Genomic DNA, 18,265 nt, shown 5'->3' on the forward strand with positions numbered 1-18,265 from the left:
GGGGAGGGACGGGACGGGACGGGACGGGACGGGACGGGACGGGGGGGCGGCCCCGGGCAGCGGCAGGTGGGAAGCCGCTTCCCTCCTTCCTTCCTTCCTCCTTCCTTCCTCCTTCCCTCCTTCCTTCCCCGCGGGAAGGCGTTTCCACCTTCATCCACGAGCTCTTGCTGTCCCTACATGCCGTTCCCCGCCTCAGGGCAACCTTTTCCCCGTTACCGAGCTCGCTCGCCCCGAGCGTGTAACCTCACCTCCTTGAACAACCACCGCTTTTGGGCTAGGGACGCGCAAATGCACGTGGGGCAGCTGCGCCACGCGTACTGAGCGCTCTCTCCCGCACCGCATCGTGCCCGGGTATCGCAGGCTGAGGGAGAAGCAGGCTGGAAGCCGGAGGAGACGACTGCGTGCTCCCAGCCAACCGCTCCCACCTTCCCTGCTCGCCACGCTCGCTCCGCGTCGCTCCCTCGGACAAGCAGGTAGACTTGGAGCCACGTGCTGTTGCTGCCAGGGTTCAGGAGGGTAACTGAGCAGAGATTGCTGCAGAAGAAGCTCATTCACAGTCAACTGCCTTGGAGAGATCGGGGGTACTCCAGGAGAGTACCCATGGCCTTGGGAGCTGGTTGTGACCCACAGGTTTGGGGGCTGCTGTCCTGCTCTGGAACTTGTCGGTGACAGTGCGCTCAGCAGTTCGCTCCTGGTGTCCGACAGCCTGCATTCTCCACAGCCTTCCACTTAGTGAGCTGATTATCCGTGCAGGATTCCCGTGCCATCTTTCTGTATTCCCAAGGATCCTCCTCATTTTTCCGTGCTTGCACTCCTTGGTCCCGTGCTCGGCTCTGGGAGAGGTGCTCAGATCCCACCTGCATCACTTCTTCCCCCAGCCCATCCTCATCCCATCGTTGCTTTCCCTTGCCCCTCTTTGCTGCTCTCTGAATTCCTCCTTCCACAACCTGCCCGTAACGGCCCTCCCTGAGTGCTCTGCCGCTTGTGGTGTGCAATGTAAGGAAGGAGCTGGGTTTTGTTTTCTTGAGAGTTAGGTTCGGCTGTGGCAAAGACCTTGTGCAACTCCCCAGCACTCGCTGGTAGCGAAGGAGAGCTCCCCGTGAAGCCCGCAGCTCCGCTGACGGGCGTGACGCGGCACATGTGCGGTCCAGGGCAGGCTTTGGCTTGGGTTCAAAAGATGCGTTTGTGTTTTGGAAAACATATATTCTTAAATATAGAAATGGGACGGACTTGAGGTGGCGGCGTGCGTGCAGAGGTTGGACCCGGCCTTTGCTCCGCATCTCGGCGGAAAGGCACTGCTCGGGCTCTGATAGCGAGGCTCGCTCTTCGCCGCACGGAAAGATAAATCATAGGCATGCACGCTGCTGGCGCCAGCCCAAGAACAGGGAGTTCAAGCAGACCTGCTGCCGCTCTCCTAACGGAGACGAAGGAGCCAAATGGCCGGCGCATGGCCTGCCCTTACGGGCGCGATGCGGGTGGGAGGCAGGGACCAGGCACCGGGGACAGACTTCGGCTCACCTGAAGGAGGATGCAGAGCAGAGAGGGAAATCGGGGATTTTGGTAGCTCCCGTGTACCTCTGCTGTCTCTCCTCCCTCCCTTTCGTTCTCCTTGCAGCAGGCTTGAAATTGAGTCTGAGGTGTTGTTTGAAAAGGCTAGTCCTGTGCTTGGACATGTAAGTTATGTGGTAACGTGAAACCATTTTCTACTACCATATCAGGCAAGACGGGCTGCATTATGTTGTTTTTATTTAGTTTTCAGAAACCATCGTGAACGTCTAATCAGAGTTTCCTGGCTTGTTTTGTTTTGTTTGTGTTAGCAGTTTGTATAATTGTGCACTGGTTTATATTTAACAGGGTTATCATTAATGTGGTTTGGGTTTGTGCTCCCTGTGTATTCACGGGGAGTAAATGATTCAAAAAAGGACGTGGAGCTCCTAGCTGTTCGGAGGCTAGGGTGTAATTACACGTAAATGGGAAAAAACGCTTGTGCAGTAGTTGGCTTGTTGATGCCGAAGGCTCTTGTCTGGTGCTGAAGAAGTTTGTCTCAGTTATGTGGTGAATGGGTGGCTGAGGGCACTACTGGAAACTAGGGCCAGATTGTGCCACGGCTTTCCTTCGTGTCAAATTATAATTCGTTTTAATAGCTTCGTCTGAATTAGCCAGGACTTCTGTGGAACAAGATTTCAGCAACACCAATTTAAAATCATTACAGAGTCTGGAGGTTAGGTAATGATCCCGTCCACGTACTTGTTTTTATGTAAGCCTACAGTTCTTCTTGCTGTAGTTTTCTTTGCAAGAAGCACCGTTGTTTCCATACGTGAAGGTTCCTTTCCTGTACACGACTTTTTCCAGTGGCTCAGGTTGTAAGAAACGAGTGTGTAGGGAAACAAATCAGTGATTGGATTTGTAGTTTAAACACCACTTACAGTTGCAGTTGACTGTGTCACAGCAGATGGGAAGGGGAATTCCTCCTGGAGCAGCTGGTTTGGGGAAGGCAATAGAAAGGAATATCTGCTGAGCAATTGCTGGGCGGGGGGATCTAGTCAAAAGGATGTTTAAGCTACCATGGCTCAAATGGATTTATCTTCAGAATTTATTGACCTACAGAACAAGTCTCATTTCCTGACTAATTCTGAAATTAATGTGTGATTATTAAAGCTCGTAAAGATTCAATTTGTTTCTACCCATTAGAAAGTCTCTGCGCCTTTCACCTTCCATCTCATTCAGTTTTGACAATGCAGAGGGGAGACAATTTCCTCGTTCAGGTCTCCACTCACTGCCACGGCGTTTTGTTGTGTAAGTGCTCAGGCTGTTATTGAAAATATGAAAGCATTTGCCTGTTTTAAATAGCTAGGTTCTGGCCTAATTATTCATCGTCCAGAGAGACGCAGTGGAGGGGGATGCTGGATTTGTAGACTTGCCCAGCCGTTGTGGGGCTCACGAGGTGCAAGCAGTTGTTGGCGCTGCAGGGAGCCCCCAGGATCACCGCACATCCGCAGAAGATGCCTCCGATCTTGACACCTCGGGGACAAAAGAAGAGCCTCTCAGAAACGAGTGTGTTACGGGCAGAGTCCTGAAAGAGGAGCAGAACAAAAAAGCGGAGGGCACTGTCCACCCTTCAGGGTCGTGCCAACGTCGGGAGCTTGCTTGTGAGCTGCTGGAAAAAACATCGGACCTTTTGTGTGCGATTGAGACTCGGTTATTCACTGAGCCTAAAGCCCTTCAGGCAGCCGGAGTTTTAGAATTAGGTATACAAGAACAGCGTGAAAACAGCAATTTAATGGTCTGAGAAGTGAATGGAAAGTGCACATGCTGAAAGTGCACATGCTGATCTTTTCATAGGTGTGCGACCTTGTGTACCACTAATCATTGCTGCCTCTGAAAACGGGATGCTTTGGTGACTCCTGTCATCATTTCAGAAACCTGAATGGCCATCCCGTGCCACCCAAAAGAAAAATGTTCAAGAACAGGATTAAGGCTCTATAATAAGGGCTGTTTTGGTGGTGGCACCGGTGTCCTGCTGCTTTTGTCCTTGCCAAAGTGTTTGACACAGTTCCTGGAGGGCAGCCCCCCAGGAGAGGACTTGCTGTCCCCGTGCGCGCAGCTTGCAGGCTCCTGAGGGCCCCGTGAAGGACACGGAGCACGTCCACGTCCTGTGCGCGTCCTGTGGCCCATGCTGAGAGAGGCTGGGTCCTCATGGTCACTTCAGGCACGGCAGGAGCAGTTGCGGACTGCTGGTGGGCTTGGAAGAGTCAGGTCTCTTCCTTCTCTTCCCTCCACACAAAGCCTGCGCGTACTGGAGGCTTGGTTAAATGGCATCCAAGAAGGGTTTGGGGAATTTGCTGGACATCTTGCAGGTCAGAGGAAGCCGTACCGACCAAGTCGTACTGGAAACATAAAGCCCCGTCTGTGTTTTGAGCTGTACACATGCTGAACGTGGCCAGCCCTGCATCCACACAGGCTGGCGTCCGCCTCCGGTGATCTCTGCATGCCTCTCCCTGTGGTCAGGGCACAGGTTTCAGCCTCTCTCTGTGGCTTACCTGGAACACCTGTAAACATTGCTATATTTCAGACGTCAGTTGAAGTTGACCAGTGTTTCAGAAGTCACTGTAGTACAGTAATACGAGGACGCACGGACAGATGGACGGCATAGTTACATCAGTCTTTCCTTAAGACGCAGAGCTTTAAACAAAATCCCCCAGAAGTTTGCTCTGGCATATTTCAGGCTTTATTATAATACTTAGCAAGCATCTTTCGCCAATAAGAAAGATAATATTCATCAGGCAAGAAAAAAAAACACTTTGCTGTCAATTCTGAAGAGGAGCTGGGACAGAACGTAGTGTACACGACTACTAGGGAATTAATTAGACATCTTTATAGGCAGACACATGCTAAGACAGAGCTGCCTGTGCAGAAGTCTCAGAACTTGACAAGTTTTGAAGTGAGACGGCGTTAAAGCCGGATCAATCAGCTGCAAAGCTCCTGTGCAGGCAGGCAGGCCGGCCCTTCTTGTTAAGAGCGAGCTACGCGGCGCTCTGTCACACGGTATTTCTGCAGGCATCCCTATGTGGTGAAAATCAGGAGCATCCATGTGACTCAGCAGCCCTCCAGACCATCACAAAAACATAGTTTGGTGGTAGATAGATGGGATAATGACAGATCATAGCTTGTTGACAGCTTTCGGGTAGGAAGTATGCTTTAATCAGTAATTATTATGACTTTGAGAATTATTCTGGTGAAGGACAGAGCTTAGTTTGGAGCAGTTGAAAACGGCTAAAATACAAATATGAGGTTCCAAATATTGTGTCTGAAAGGGAAAAAAAGAAATCTCCAGTAATGCTGATTCTATGGCTTCTCAGCTTCAAAGCAGTAAATGCCAGGTGGGCTGGCCGGAGGCTCTGTGGAGAGTTTGATGTGAGGTAAAGACAAGAAGCACGAATGGTGATTCAGAACCAAACCCTGATTTATTTATTTTTCCTTACTTCAGCTGTTTGTGGTCTCTCAGACAAGTTCTCTACTACATAAACATAAAGGCTCATCTGCCTAATTTAACCTGAAAATGCAGGAGTTTGGTTTTACTTTTTGGAACTTTTGTACATTGAAACTTCGGTAGACACGACCTTAGCCCATGATAAGTATGGGAAATCAGATTCTGTGTAAGCAATGCAAATATGCCTGCAAAATTCATCACCTCTGGCCACACGATCATACCTCCAAGGCCATAACCAGTCCTTTTGCTCAAACGCTCTGTTCTGCACACAGAATTGCCGCTGAGGAGTGCGGGGCTGCCTCGAGATACCAGGCTGAGCGACGCAGCAGGTGCTGTGAGACGCAAAGCTGGCTGCTTTAATAACCCAGCTGAAAAACCTCGTGCCAGTTTGCTGCGAGAAGTGCGATTGCTAGAAATTACGTTATTTGGCATATGGAGAGCCTGTATCTGCTGGCCTACAGTTTGCAAATAACGCACTGAGAAATGTAAGGAATGGTGTTTGATTTCATGAGAGGGGCTTAGCAGAAGTTTTATTTGCTGCAAGAGGAAGGGTAAAGAACTCAGCAGATCGGTTAGGAGAGAAAAAATTCACTGCTGTTTGGAGAAAACATGATGTGCCAGTGGGAGACTTTCAGGAATCTCTCTGGCACATGTCTTCAGGTTTGCTTTTCAGGCTGCAATATGCAGATGTAGGAGAGTATATATTTAAGGGACTGTGAGGTTCCTTTACAGTGGCTACTGTGTTATATGCATAGCAACTGCCTTCCTGTCATGAATGTTAAATATATTTTCTGTTCTAATGATGTGTTTCAGAGTCAACATTGCTCTTAGCACAGCTACATTTCAAAGTTTTTGCCTAAGGAAGGTTTTCTGTTGTGGAAAGTTTAGAAGTGAATGGAAAGTTAAGCAAAGGCTAGTTTCCTTTCTGTACGGAGTGTTTTTTTCGTTGTTGTTGTTGTTTTGTTTTTTATAGAAGCCTGGGGGAAAAAAAGATTTGCTCCCCACAATTGAAATGTGTTTTTCTCTGCTTGTCTTGGATGGCAAAAGAAGGTATGTGCTTTCCGACCCAGGATCCTGCAAAGCCCAAAGTATGCATTTACATATGTATGAAATTACTTAGGCAGGGTATAAAATTACTCGTGTAAATGAATCTTTGCAAAAAAAGGGATTTTTCTGTATAATATTGATGGGATAAGAAAAAAAAAATTGAAATCCAGGTAACTTTATTTTTAATAATTTTTCAGACAACAATGGATTGCATTTTGGTGCTCCATCAAGTAGTCGTATTACCAAGGCAAATATGATTACGGTTTCAAATCTATGTGTTGTCAAGACAAATCAGCCATAGGCGCATCAGTTCATAGGTAAAGGCATTCAAAAGAAGCATAAATTTTCCTCCAAAAGGAAAAAAAAATCCTCTTATTTTGTGTAACAGGAAAAATCTGTAAGGTGACACTGCGCTGACTTCTCTCTACACCACATCATTGAACCGGAACGAGACTTGTGGAACAAACAGGGGGAAACTTTTCTGCTTGCTTTTCTTTTTCTCTGGGCTTTGGTTAGGATGATGAGAGCTGAGAAGTTTGTAGTGCCTCTTGGTTTGTAGCCTGTTAGTGGGTACTGGTATCTTCAGCCATCCGCTTGCTCTCTGGTGTGCGTGGCCTGGCCCGTGACCCTACAGGACACATCTGCACGTACTTTTTCGTGTAGCAAAAGAAGTGATACTGCAGTACGGTGGCAGTCCTAGCACCGCATCGACAAATAGCAAACCATAGGTGCTGTTGCAGTCCTCGAAGTTGAGGTTGTGCCTTCTGCAGCCTGGGGAGGCTGGTCCTCTCTCTGTCCTCTTCCCTCTGTGTTGCATCCTCTCCCTTCCTCTTTCAGGATGGGGAAAGAGCCACTGTAGGTACAGGGTCAGCAAATCCCAGTGAAGAAAGTGGAGAGCAGAGCTTCAGCACTCCAGGGACCTAGAGTATGGTCACAGTGCTCAGAAAGGACTGTTGTCACCTGAAGGGATGTCTGGTTTCATCTGAAACATGTAGGGATGGAAAAAGGGGAACCAAGAGATGACTGTCGTGTAAATCCCTTTGCCTCTGGGCCTGCTTGGACCACATCCATGCGTACATATGGAGAGAGCAGATCTCCTTCAGGTCAGGTACACAAATACAGGCCATACCTTGCTTCCTCTTGTTCCTTGTTCACCCTCGTGTACTTGGAACCTATACTTTCCAACCCCCTGTACTCAGCCTGTCTGAAGGATATGGCATATATTAGCTATGGTCTGAAACATGTCTTGAAAACATCTTTTTTTTTTTTTCCCTCAACATCTTTATTCCTTGTGTTTTGTCAGTCATAGCGCTCTGCAGACAAAAAGTTTTGCTTTCCTGTTGTTCTGCACATGAGTTAGTACTTGCAGATCCGTCAGGAATAGGGGCTCACTTCCTCCTTTTCCAGCCTAGTTTTCAATCGGCTGCACCCAGGCAAATGTGGGGCGACAGAAGATGTGCCCACATGTCCGTAGGGGCCCGTTGAACTTGCATAGCAGGGAGCGAACTCCTCTTTAGGTGACAGAGAGCTACATGAGAAAGAAGGCTCCATTTCGATGCCTGGGACTTAGGCAGAACTGAGCAGCCTTGGTAGTTACAAGCAAACTTCATAGATCTCAGCATTGCTCCAAGAGAATGATGTCAGTTCCATAATGAAGCATCGTAAAACACTAGCGTGCTTTTCAGAGAATATGAAGAGAGGAAAAACAGCTTTCTGATGCTGCGGTGCACAGTGCGGTTTAATTGCTTGGGTAGGTGAGTCGAGCAGGTACTGCAGCACGTTATGTAAAAAGGTGTGGAAAGATGGCAGTCTGCTATTAATAGGCTTGGAAGAACATTCTTTAAAATACAAAGGTGTAATTATGCTTTCTAAAACAGAGCTCACATAGCCTCCTGTTTTCAACCCTTTATATGTGTTAGGAATGTTTTTGATTTCTTACTTAAACCAAATCTGGGTTTGATTTTTAAATGGTGGTGTTTACTGTTTTGTAGAATGACATCTTTTAACATAACCTAATATAGAAAAAGACACAGGTAAGAGTTGGTTACTTAAAAACATAGACTTATTTACAGAAGAACACAAAGTGTCATTGTTAAGTACCTGCGTAGTGACTTTTTTTCTGCAATATATCTGCAAAATCCATATTTTTCCGTGTGTAACTTGCCTCAGGATAAAATGGTTTTTCTATTTTAGAAGCAGCTCCAGGTACTGCAGAACTCAGCCTTACAAGTAACAAAAGTGTCTGCACAGTTATTTTAAGGAACGTACTCCATTGTAAAAGGTTTTGTGCTTCTGTTTGTTTTAAAGAGATTGTTATAAATACTGGTTTCTTGTTTACTCAATATAATCCTTATTGATTTAAGGCTATACAACTCAAAGATAAGTGCTAGGGTGTAACAGGGAGTGTAGTTTGAGCAAATGCATTTAAAAGTAAAAAATACAATTTTTTATTAATTTATCACCACCCTTAAATAGGTACTTTTAAGGCTAATGCAGCAGTAGTTTTCATTGCTAGCCTCATGCTTTGTGCTAAGGTTGAATGCATGATGTGAATGGCAACACGTATTTGCTCCCAGCGAGTCTGTGAGCTCACAGCTTTCATCTCCTGGAAGGATGTAGCCTTGTGACAGGAGCAATGGATTTTTATAGTGTGGTACTGTGCTCAGGGCTGTACAAAATCTCGTTGCTGCTGTTCCGTATCACTTACGAACTAACCCCCAGCCCACTCGGTTTTGTGCAGTAGGGCACCTCACAAAGATGGGGCTTGTAACTGGAATTCATTAACTCTGGGAAGGGAGGTGAGGGATGGAAGAGAAGGGGCTGGAAGAGCCCTCATGAAACGTTGTGTGTTTGCAAAGGTTGAGGCATCTAGAAATGAACGGACTATGAATTGCTCAGCTACAGGTGAGAACAGGATCAGGCCCGTCCTTTCTATTTTAGGTGCAGAGGTAAGGTTTCCAACCTGTCAAGCAATTGCCTATCTTGAATATTTTACTGGGTAAATGAGCACGTTATCCATGGTTGGTGGTGGTGCGGTCTTCTGTATAACCAGCAGTTGGCTTGCATTTGTTGCAGTGCTGCTTTGCACAAACTGGGAACGTTTCAGCACGGTCTTGTTTTGGTTGTTTTTTTGTGTCATCTGCATGTGCTAGAAGAAGCACGGCTTTTGAGAGGCTCTTGACCCTCGCATCCACTTTCCCAAGATAGGGGGTTATGGTAATGAAGAACTGGCTTCACTTCTGCAGTGTTTTTTTCTGGATTAGATGTCTGTCTTGTATTATTCAGGCTAAAGAGAGCAGAGCAATTCAAGCTGAGATTTTTTTGAAGGAGTCTCTGAACCATGAATTTGAGGAACTCTCTGGGCTCCTCTGAAAAAATCTCACTTTAAAAAGACAGCATGTGCTTTTCCTTTATGTTTTTTCACAGATTTTGCTTCCCGCTTTGTCCAGCCCAGCTCCAGTCTGTATACTCGTCCTCCCTGTCAATTTTTGGGGGAGTGGTTGGTGTTGTAGACGATAGTTGCGATTCTGTTTTTATTGAAGCTAACAGCACACTTCTGGTTAAATCAGTGGGTCAGAGAGCTTGCTCTGTGCTGATGTATCAGCTGAAACGGACAAAATTCTCCTCATAAATCTCAAAATATGTCTTTTGAAGCCATAAAACTACCAGTCTTTTACATCTTAGACCATGGAGGTGTGTGGGCCCTAACGGAAAATTGAGGTGTAGATCGTGCTTTTCTAACAAAGTATGACCGTGATTCTGTGATTGCTCTTCAAATCTTCATTGCTTTTCAAGTTTCCTTCAAGTTTAGAATGAAAACAAAATTGGAGTAAGGATATCTCAAAGGTTTGGTCATGTCTTCAGTCAATGTGCCTGTGTCCTGCTGTGAGGTGACAGTCAGTCCCGCCAGACCGTGCTCCATCTTGTTTGCGTGAGGTGTTCAGACACCCAACACCTTAAAACAAAGCTAAGCAAGAACCGCCAGAGCTACAAATTACTTGAAAGTGGGGCCTCTGTGAGAGGAGTGGGTTTCCTCTACCCAAAAGGTCATGTCTGTGCTGGTGAGCAGCACGGCCCAGCGGGAGCAGAGCGGCAGGGCGAGGATCTTGGTGCTGAGGACAAGATGTCCACCCTACGCACCTTCAGGCCAGCTCCAGCCTGGACCTGGGGACGGGGAGCACCAGCGAGGGGTTCCTGCCAGCTCTCATCTGTCAGGATTATTTTTTAAAATAATAACTAAATCAAAAATTGTAGGGAAAATTTGTCTTTGTGCTAGTTGGAAAAGAGCACTTGGGCATTTGTTTTCTTTTCGCTGGTCAGTTGTGGGCTTTTTGAGCCTTCATTTTGTAATCCAGTAAATTCTGTGAAAACTACTTTTTTGTGTTACAGTTCCTCACACTAACAGGCATCTTTCCTGTCCGTTTATTGGACAAGGTGAAACAGGAAAGCAGAAATTTCAAAATTCAGCATCACATGTTGACAGTTCGTACGTCTGATCAACACAGAGCTCTACTGTCATACCCAACACGCTTTTTCTCTTGTCCTGTGCTGTATTTAGCAGCAAACATGTAGCTTGTGTGAGGAAGTAGTGGTTTCTGCTCTTGAGGTCTGGGGGGAGGTGTTTTTCTTCATTCAAAAAAAAAAAAAGAGGCAAAAAACTTTTATAAAAGCATGGCTATTTTCTGTTTCAGTGGAAATAAGGAGGCAAAATTTTGCCTGTGATTTATGCAAGCAGATGCCTCAGGAGTCGTCATGGTGGGTCATGTCTGGGGTCTGCGGGCGGCGCTGCCTCTCTCCCCTCCGTTTTAGACACCTTCATTAATGTTCAGGCCCAAGGAGGTGAAGAAAGGGCAGAAGCAAAAGAATAAAAGATGGGTGTGCTTTGGTTTTTGCCGCTGTCCGGGGCTGCCCCCCTTCAGATCGCAGCACTTGAACTTCCTCCTTCGCAGAGGCTTGCAGCGAGGAGGGAAAACATTACGGGTGGTTGGGCAGTCAGAGAGGCAGCGGCGGAAGTGTATTTTTGGTTTCTTTGCTGGACGGGCTCTTTTTGAGATGTTTCTAGAGGAAAAATAAAGGCATACACATCTCCTGTTTTCCAAACAGCAGCTAACAGGTCATGCCCAGAAGAGGAAATCTTTCAAGTTCTCCCAGTAGCTCTACCAAAGGTAACTGACCGATGTCCTGTTAGCACTTGCATCCCCTGTTCTGCTCAATGACTTTATCTGGTTTCCCTGTGTCGGGATCAAGTAGCTAGACCAGGATTGCTGGAGGAAGACTGGAGCTGTGCTGTGAAAGCTTTAAATGTATTTTACTCCAAATGATGGCTGTATGTTCACATTATATTAAAAGCAAGGATTTTTATCCTACATTAATACCATTAATATTCTCTGTTAGGTACAGGTGATGTTTTTCCAGTTGCTGAAGAGTTTTTCCTGTCTAGAGCTGCAGTGTTTTTACTCCCAAATTTAGTTTTCAAACTTATTTTTTCTTGAAAACCCTCAAAACATAGCATGCTTGTTGTGGCTAGCTACAAATATATTTCAGACGGTGTGCCTGGTAGGAAATAAACAAGGGAAGGAACTGGAAAGGAGAAATACCTGGGTTTAGGGGCTCTGTATGGGTACCCTTTCTGGCTAATATAAATACAGAGAAGTTTTTGTATGCAAACAAGTTCAGAAGGATCCTAAGCATAGTTTGTCTTTATATGTTGTAGTACTGCCATCAGGATACTATTTGCTGTGTATTACTTACCCAGATACGACTTATATATAAATTTGACAGATTTAAGTAGCCATAAATGTATGCTACAAAAGCGTATGCTTCCTGTTTTCCTTTTTAGAGACAAAAGAAAGAGATGCATATTTACAGATAATAAAATGTAATGTTTTTCAAAGGAATATTGATTGTTTAACTGCCCGTTTGATATCCACCTTGGAAGATTAAGTGTTTTCAGTAACAGCTTTGTGGTCTGTACCCTTTACTTGTTTGCTTAATGTCTGGCATGAAATGATGTAACTGGTACCAGTGCAGGTAAGACTTCAGCTCGTGTTTAACCCGTCGCTGGCACCATATTGTAAACGGGAAATTATGTTGTGTGTGCGTAATCCCATTAGGCAATATTGTTGTTCAAAACCCTTTTTTTTCCTCCTTTCAACAAAGCCCCTAGGTCTGCGGTGAAGTGTTTTGTGACACATCTTTGAATGGGCCTTTTGCCCTGCTTTCAGTTCTTTATTGCAATAAGCTTTACCAGGAAACAAGAATCTCTTTCTTCTCTGCCTGTGTTTATTCAGCTTGGGGCTGTGATGCTGAATATGCAGACAGACACAGAAGTCAGATGATCTAAGATGTGTTACAAGGTTAGCCGTTTCACATGAAAATCATTTAAAATCTATATTGGAATTGTTAAGTCTGCATTTAACGTCTGCAGCATCTAAATGTCTTAATTACTTTTTTCAAAAGATAGATTTTTTTTCTGTCTGCTTTCACCCCCAAGTCTGTTCTAAAGTAAATCCTCTCTTGCATTATATTTAGTTACATCTTTTGAAAGAGGTGATTAATTTGAAACAAGTAGTCCTAAATGAGCTTTGTCATTGAAAAATGGCTTTATAAAAATAGAGCCTGATCCTGCAAACACGTGCAGTTCCTTCCAGTCTTACTCTCACAGGTAGCTGGTTGCCTTTGGCTTAGAAAGTGATCGCCTAACAGAGGCTCAAAGAGAGCGAGCAGTTTCGCAGATTCGTTTGAGCAAGAGCCCCATCAGTTGAGGTTTCCGCAGAAGTGCAGCATTGGTCACACACTATATGCAAGTTCAGTAATCACTGCTGAAATGTGGCAGATGCATGCACATCCCATTCCTCGCTTAGGAAAACAGGGGAGCAAATGACAAATACTCTAAGCAGCAACTTAGCATTTTTTAAAGATTTATAGTATGTTTTTTCATGAGAATTGGAAGCAACATTTCTAAAACCACATAATCCAATAAAGGATCCTCTGTTTCCTTTCCATTGATATTGCAGAGGATCTTACTCCAATATTGTCAACTTCAAAGTCTTGCAATGTATGATTGAGGCTTTTAAAGTTCCTGGACTACCGGGATGAAGGGGAGGTGCTCAGTCTAATCTCCTTGTGTTCTGTCTCCTTGACAAAGTTCCTAACTTTTGGAATCAAAAAAAGCTTTAAAAAGACGCAGCCTGAAAGACCTACATACCAGAAGGCAAAGTTAAGACTCTTTAAAGATTCACAGAAATTCATACATTTTTTATATGTTTTAGCTTTGTATTTGTTGTTTAAATGGATAATAACAGAGTCACGGGTCCCTCATGCCTTCCACTTTTGGAGAATCAGCAACAAAGACCGGAGCCAAGACGGTGTGTGCGTACGCACATGCAGAGTTCTTGTGCATGTTTTTTGGTCAGAGGGAGAGCTCCCCGAAAAATGCACAGTACCGCTGTGGAAGCAGTAACAACTGTCCCCATCACGATGCTTCTTTCAGTGTCTGCCTTGGGACTGCTGGTCATGAGAAGATGCTGAAGCGCAGATGGGCTGGGGCAGCGCGGGTCCCTCCGGTACTCCCAGGAGTAGGGCTGCCTGGTGACTGCTGTGCGCTGACATCTCCCTTAGCAGCAGCCAGCATAAAGTAGATGAAAAACCAGAAAACGAGACGGTTCGCCGTGATGGCCAGAAATTAGTTTTTAGGAGGGGGTGTAGAGAAACGCAGGGGGACCCATGCATCCCTGTGACTTTCTAGGAGGGGTCTGTGCGTGGGGACCCCTTTTATCCTCTTCCCTCTGAGATTTCTGATACTGGACTCAGTCAGGAGGAACTTCTGATTTTTTCTTTTATTTTTTTTCTGCAAGGCAGCCGCCTCCTGTTTTGAAAATGCTCTTTGCTTGTGGACGTGACCGGGTGGCACTGCTGCCTGCCCCAACAAAACCAGTTGGCCGCTCTGGGGCGTGCTAAATCCCCGACAGCGTGTTAACCCGTCGTGAGACGGGGTGTCATCCCCTGCCAGGCTGAAGTGTTCAAATCCAGCTGGGAGCTTTCTCAGAGGTACCCGGTTCATATGGATACGGGTTTCGTAATGCTGCTTTACATCAGGTCACATCGGGGAGCGGTGCCTGCAAGCAGCCCGCTGCCAGCTCTTGCCTGAGACTTGTCCCAGCAGCAGCCCGGCTCGGGCTGCGGTGGCTGCAGGGGGGGCGGCTGCCCATAATCCGCTCTGTGGGGCACGGAGGCAGTTGGGAAGTTTCTGACTGGGATACCTGGGTTTGGCTGACTAGGATTTTTTTGGTAACAGAATTACTGGCAGCAGCAGGAGCACGCTGGAAAACAAAAAGCGATACTGCAAAATTGTCAGAGCAGATAACGTTAGGATGGGGCGCAGCTGCATTTTTTTTTTTTTTTTTTTGTCCCCTGTACTTGTGACCCTTATTTTTAAGAATTTTGTTTCAACTGTTGCAGTCTGCAAATTGAAGTAGGGTCGTGTCTCCTGCTGAATATTCATTCCTGCTTCCCGTCTGACATTAGGCAGTGCCATGGTCAGCTCTCCAGCCCACATGGAACTTGGGGGGGTTGTTGGCAGGGAGGGGGTTTTGTTACTGAGTTTTCTTTCACCTTGAGGGTTTTTTATATACATACGCCTTGTCAAATCATTTGTCTGTGCAGGAAGACTTTAGAATAAGGGTCTTCCAGGAATCAAGCTAAATATTTAAAAAAAAATCGAGGCTTGATTCTGTGAAAAGCTTAAGGAGCATTTGGTTATTCTCTGGGGTAGTTCACTTGTTATAAATAACAAGCACGGGGAGTGAAAGATGCCTCTACTTTTGAGGACTCTGCAGTCCAGGTGGAAGCTGCTTCTCCAGTTCCCCAGCAGACAGAGTGGGGACAGGGTGTGATATTTATTATAGTGAAGAAGGGCAGGGCTTTTTTGGCTGTCTTTTTCCAGGAAAGAGGAAAAGGAAGTAGGTCCTGGTTTTGCTGTACGTGTAGAGGGGAGAACAAGCCTTTTGAAGCAAATAAAAGGTTGGAAAGGAAAAGCAGCAGTTTCCTTCTTCCTCCTGTTTTCCTCTGACTTCCCCGTCTACCCTGTTACGGGTAGGAGCTCAAAGTGCTGCAGAGATTTGTGTTCAAGGCTTTCTCGTTTAATTGACTTCGGGTAGCGAGACGTGAGCCAGGAGTCTGGCTGGGGGATACAGTTTGCCCTCGTAATTTTTCTCACGTTTGCATTAAGTATGCAGCTGGAAGCAGCTTTTGTGAGGACTGCCCTGAAAAGCCAGTCTTTTGGGGTGTTGGCCTTTGTGTTGCCTGAGGAAACTCTTAAATTTATGACCATAAACCAGTGTCTCCTGACTGTTCACATTTGAGAATAGGACAGATTTCTCTGTTTCAGAGAATCAGTGCGCTGAGTTGCTGGGAAAATTGCAACCCTTCAGCATGGAAACAGGCAGTTTTGTTGTGTGTGAAATGATGTGTGCCCTGTTTGCCTGCAAATTAAACTTAGTGGGTTGTTCAAACAGATGTCACGTTGGTCTCCTCACTCTTTTCTTAAATGATTGTCGAATATAACTGGGAGAACTGAATCCACAGCAGCTCCTTACAAGAGAGGTCAGAGAGCTCAGGAAATATGCTGTAATATACTCAATAAATACATAGTTTTAGTGATGCTTTGGTACAATTCCATATTAATTCTTCTTCTCCTGACTGCTGTATTTTTTCTCCCCAGCACGATCTCCTGCAAATAACTTGGCAGTGCTCATGGGTCATCAGACGGACACAAATCGGTCTCAGCAGAGTCAGAATTTGTGGGTACAGGGAGCTGGAGCCGATGCTGGGGAGGCTCCACGTGCCCTCTGGCACAGCATGGGGCCATGCCGAGCATCCCTTGGGAAAGCAGCCTTGTGTGGAGCAGTGCCTGCATCCCTCTTTCCCCCAGTCCCACCCCTCCGCTAAGGGACCAGGTGTTTTCTGCAGACACAGTGCCACCCACAGCCCTTACACATGAAGGGGTTTTGCTTTCAGTGCCACACCACAGACGGGACGACGGAGACCCTGCCAACTCTAAGTGTTTGGACATTTTTGCAAAATGAACACCTTGACATTCTTTTTTTAGATTTACCTTTTCTGCCCTCTGTTAGCATGCCTGGAGGTCGTGGCAGAAAACCCTTCTGCTCCTCCCATGGTTGCAGTCTGCAACTGGCTGCTGAAAGAGATGCAGGATCATAAAATTCAGGGGTAGTAGAGGATGGAGAACAGTACGGCCACGCTCTGTAAGTCATCTCAAATACCTAGCAGAGCTTCTTCAATAGGAGAGATTTCTTCGCTGCTGTTCTTGTGTTAGTGGGACACAAGCCTAAAAGCAAAAAATTAGATAAGTGAATATTAATGAAATCTGACATTAATTATAGCTAGAGAATGCTGTGGGAGAATTCATTTCGTTTTCAGTGGATTTAAATATAACTTTGCTTGTGCAATCCTGTTAAACATTGTTGCAGTATGTCACTAAGAAAGCTCATTATATTTGCTATGGAAAGAGTATGACTTTGGGGGGATTAAAGTTTTAGTGGTGGTTGCCATCTTTCTTGTGGCCCTAACAGGAAACTGATAAATGTGACGAAGAGGGAGGAAGCTGTGTGTAAGCCAGATTTTCCATCCGCCTGGAAATGCAACCATTAATTCTGTTGAACCAAACCAGTGGAAACTCTGAACTTTTTTTTTTTTGGAAAGCAAGGTTCTTCAGAAAGATGGTGTGTTCAAACAGCAGGAAACATTTCTTTCTGAGGCTTTCATATTGTATATACAGATGAATATATATATGTCTGTGTCTCTCTATATATAAAAAGAAAACAATTCCAAAGTAAAATGTTGACTTCAGGTAAATCAAAATGTTCTGGTCCCCTCAAAATCTGAGATTTGATGATTTTGCTGAAAACAGCAGCTGAAACGAAAACAGCAATATTTTTATTGTCACTTAGTCACAACCCTGCACCCAAAACTAGCATGGGCCTCTGCTCCCTGCACATTATTGCTGAAGCTGCTTGGCATTTTCAGCCTGAACATTTTGCCCTTCCAGCTATGTTGTGCGTTTTCTTCTTATTATTTTTTGCTGTTATGAACCTAAGCCTGTCCCTTTGGCCTGCTCATTTCTGTTAGCAAAAGTCTGAGCTTGGTGTAAGTTAAAAGCAGGTGTGACTTTGCTCACGGCGTTTGGGCAGTGGGGTATAGCTGAGGGGGTTAATGTTCAGACAGTGCTTTGCAATGTATTTTGTTCACACCGTGCAGCACTTCAACAAGTCATTTGCTGACCTCAGTTAAAGTGATGTGTGCAGACTGATAGCTCTAATTGGACACAAGACACCTGGTGTATCAGTGATTAAAAATAAGAAACATAATAAGAAACATTATGACTGGTTAGTGTACAACTGCCTTGAAACCGCTGCATAATGATGGTGCATTTGCCATCAGATTAGGTCACGAAGCAGCTTTACTGCAGCTTGGAAAATTAGGAGCAAAAATAGTCCTGTGATTAAAACTTCAGCTTCTGAAAGCTCTTTAGAGAAGAAAGATGTGCAAATGCAGATGTATGGGAGAAATTAAGCAGTCTGGATATGCACAGTTCTTGAATTTAAAGAATTTAATTGATTAAACCGCTGTGCTAGCTCATTTCTCACAGCCACCCTGTCTCAACAAAATCAAATGAAACACCAGAATGATCTCAGAATAAGTTGCCTAAAATATAATCCATAATCGGTCAAAGCATTAACACGGAGAATTTAGTAGTTTCTATGGATATGTGGTTGTTCTGCATGTGCATAGCCTACAGTAGCAGTTTTCTTGGTTTAGATTTATGAATTTCTCCCACGTTTTAAAAATATTCCATACCCTTTATCACACGTTTATCAGCAGTAAAATAATTTCTCTCTGAAGCAATGTTTGCTTTCTGATCAGCCCTTCCATCAGGACTTGGTCTCCTCCACAGCCCTCAGCTGCAGCAGCCAGATTCCATCACGCACAGGGCATCCTGCAAGTCCCTCGTGTGCTGCCAGGCAGTTTTTAAACACCAGAGGAAAATGAGCGTTTGAACTGATAAAGAAAAATAATTAAGTTCTCATTCTGCTGCTGTTATGTTGTTTTCTTTCCGCTGCATCAAGCAGAAAACACCGACTATGTTGCAGCTGTGCTATCGGGTACCTGAAGGCTGAAATCCAGGCAGTATTGTACAGAGGCCTTTTT

General features: G+C 45.3%; 1 protein-coding gene across 3 annotated transcripts in view; it reads left to right on the forward strand.

Moving 5' to 3' along the window:
* The window catches only part of CABLES1 (Cdk5 and Abl enzyme substrate 1), an 80,466-nt gene that overhangs the window by 1,139 nt on the left and 61,062 nt on the right, over window positions 1-18,265 (forward strand). The window contains exon 1 of one of the 3 annotated variants that reach the window (XM_080580382.1): window positions 41-473. The exons of the other annotated variants lie outside the window; for them this stretch is intronic. The gene's annotated coding sequence lies outside the window, so the exon portion shown is untranslated. Of the gene's footprint in view, window positions 1-40; window positions 474-18,265 lie in introns of those variants that run through there. 3 annotated transcript variants of the gene reach the window in all.

Source organism: Anser brachyrhynchus (assembly GCF_964034855.1).
Source record: "Anser brachyrhynchus genome assembly, chromosome: 2".
NCBI classification, from domain to species: domain Eukaryota; kingdom Metazoa; phylum Chordata; class Aves; order Anseriformes; family Anatidae; genus Anser; species Anser brachyrhynchus.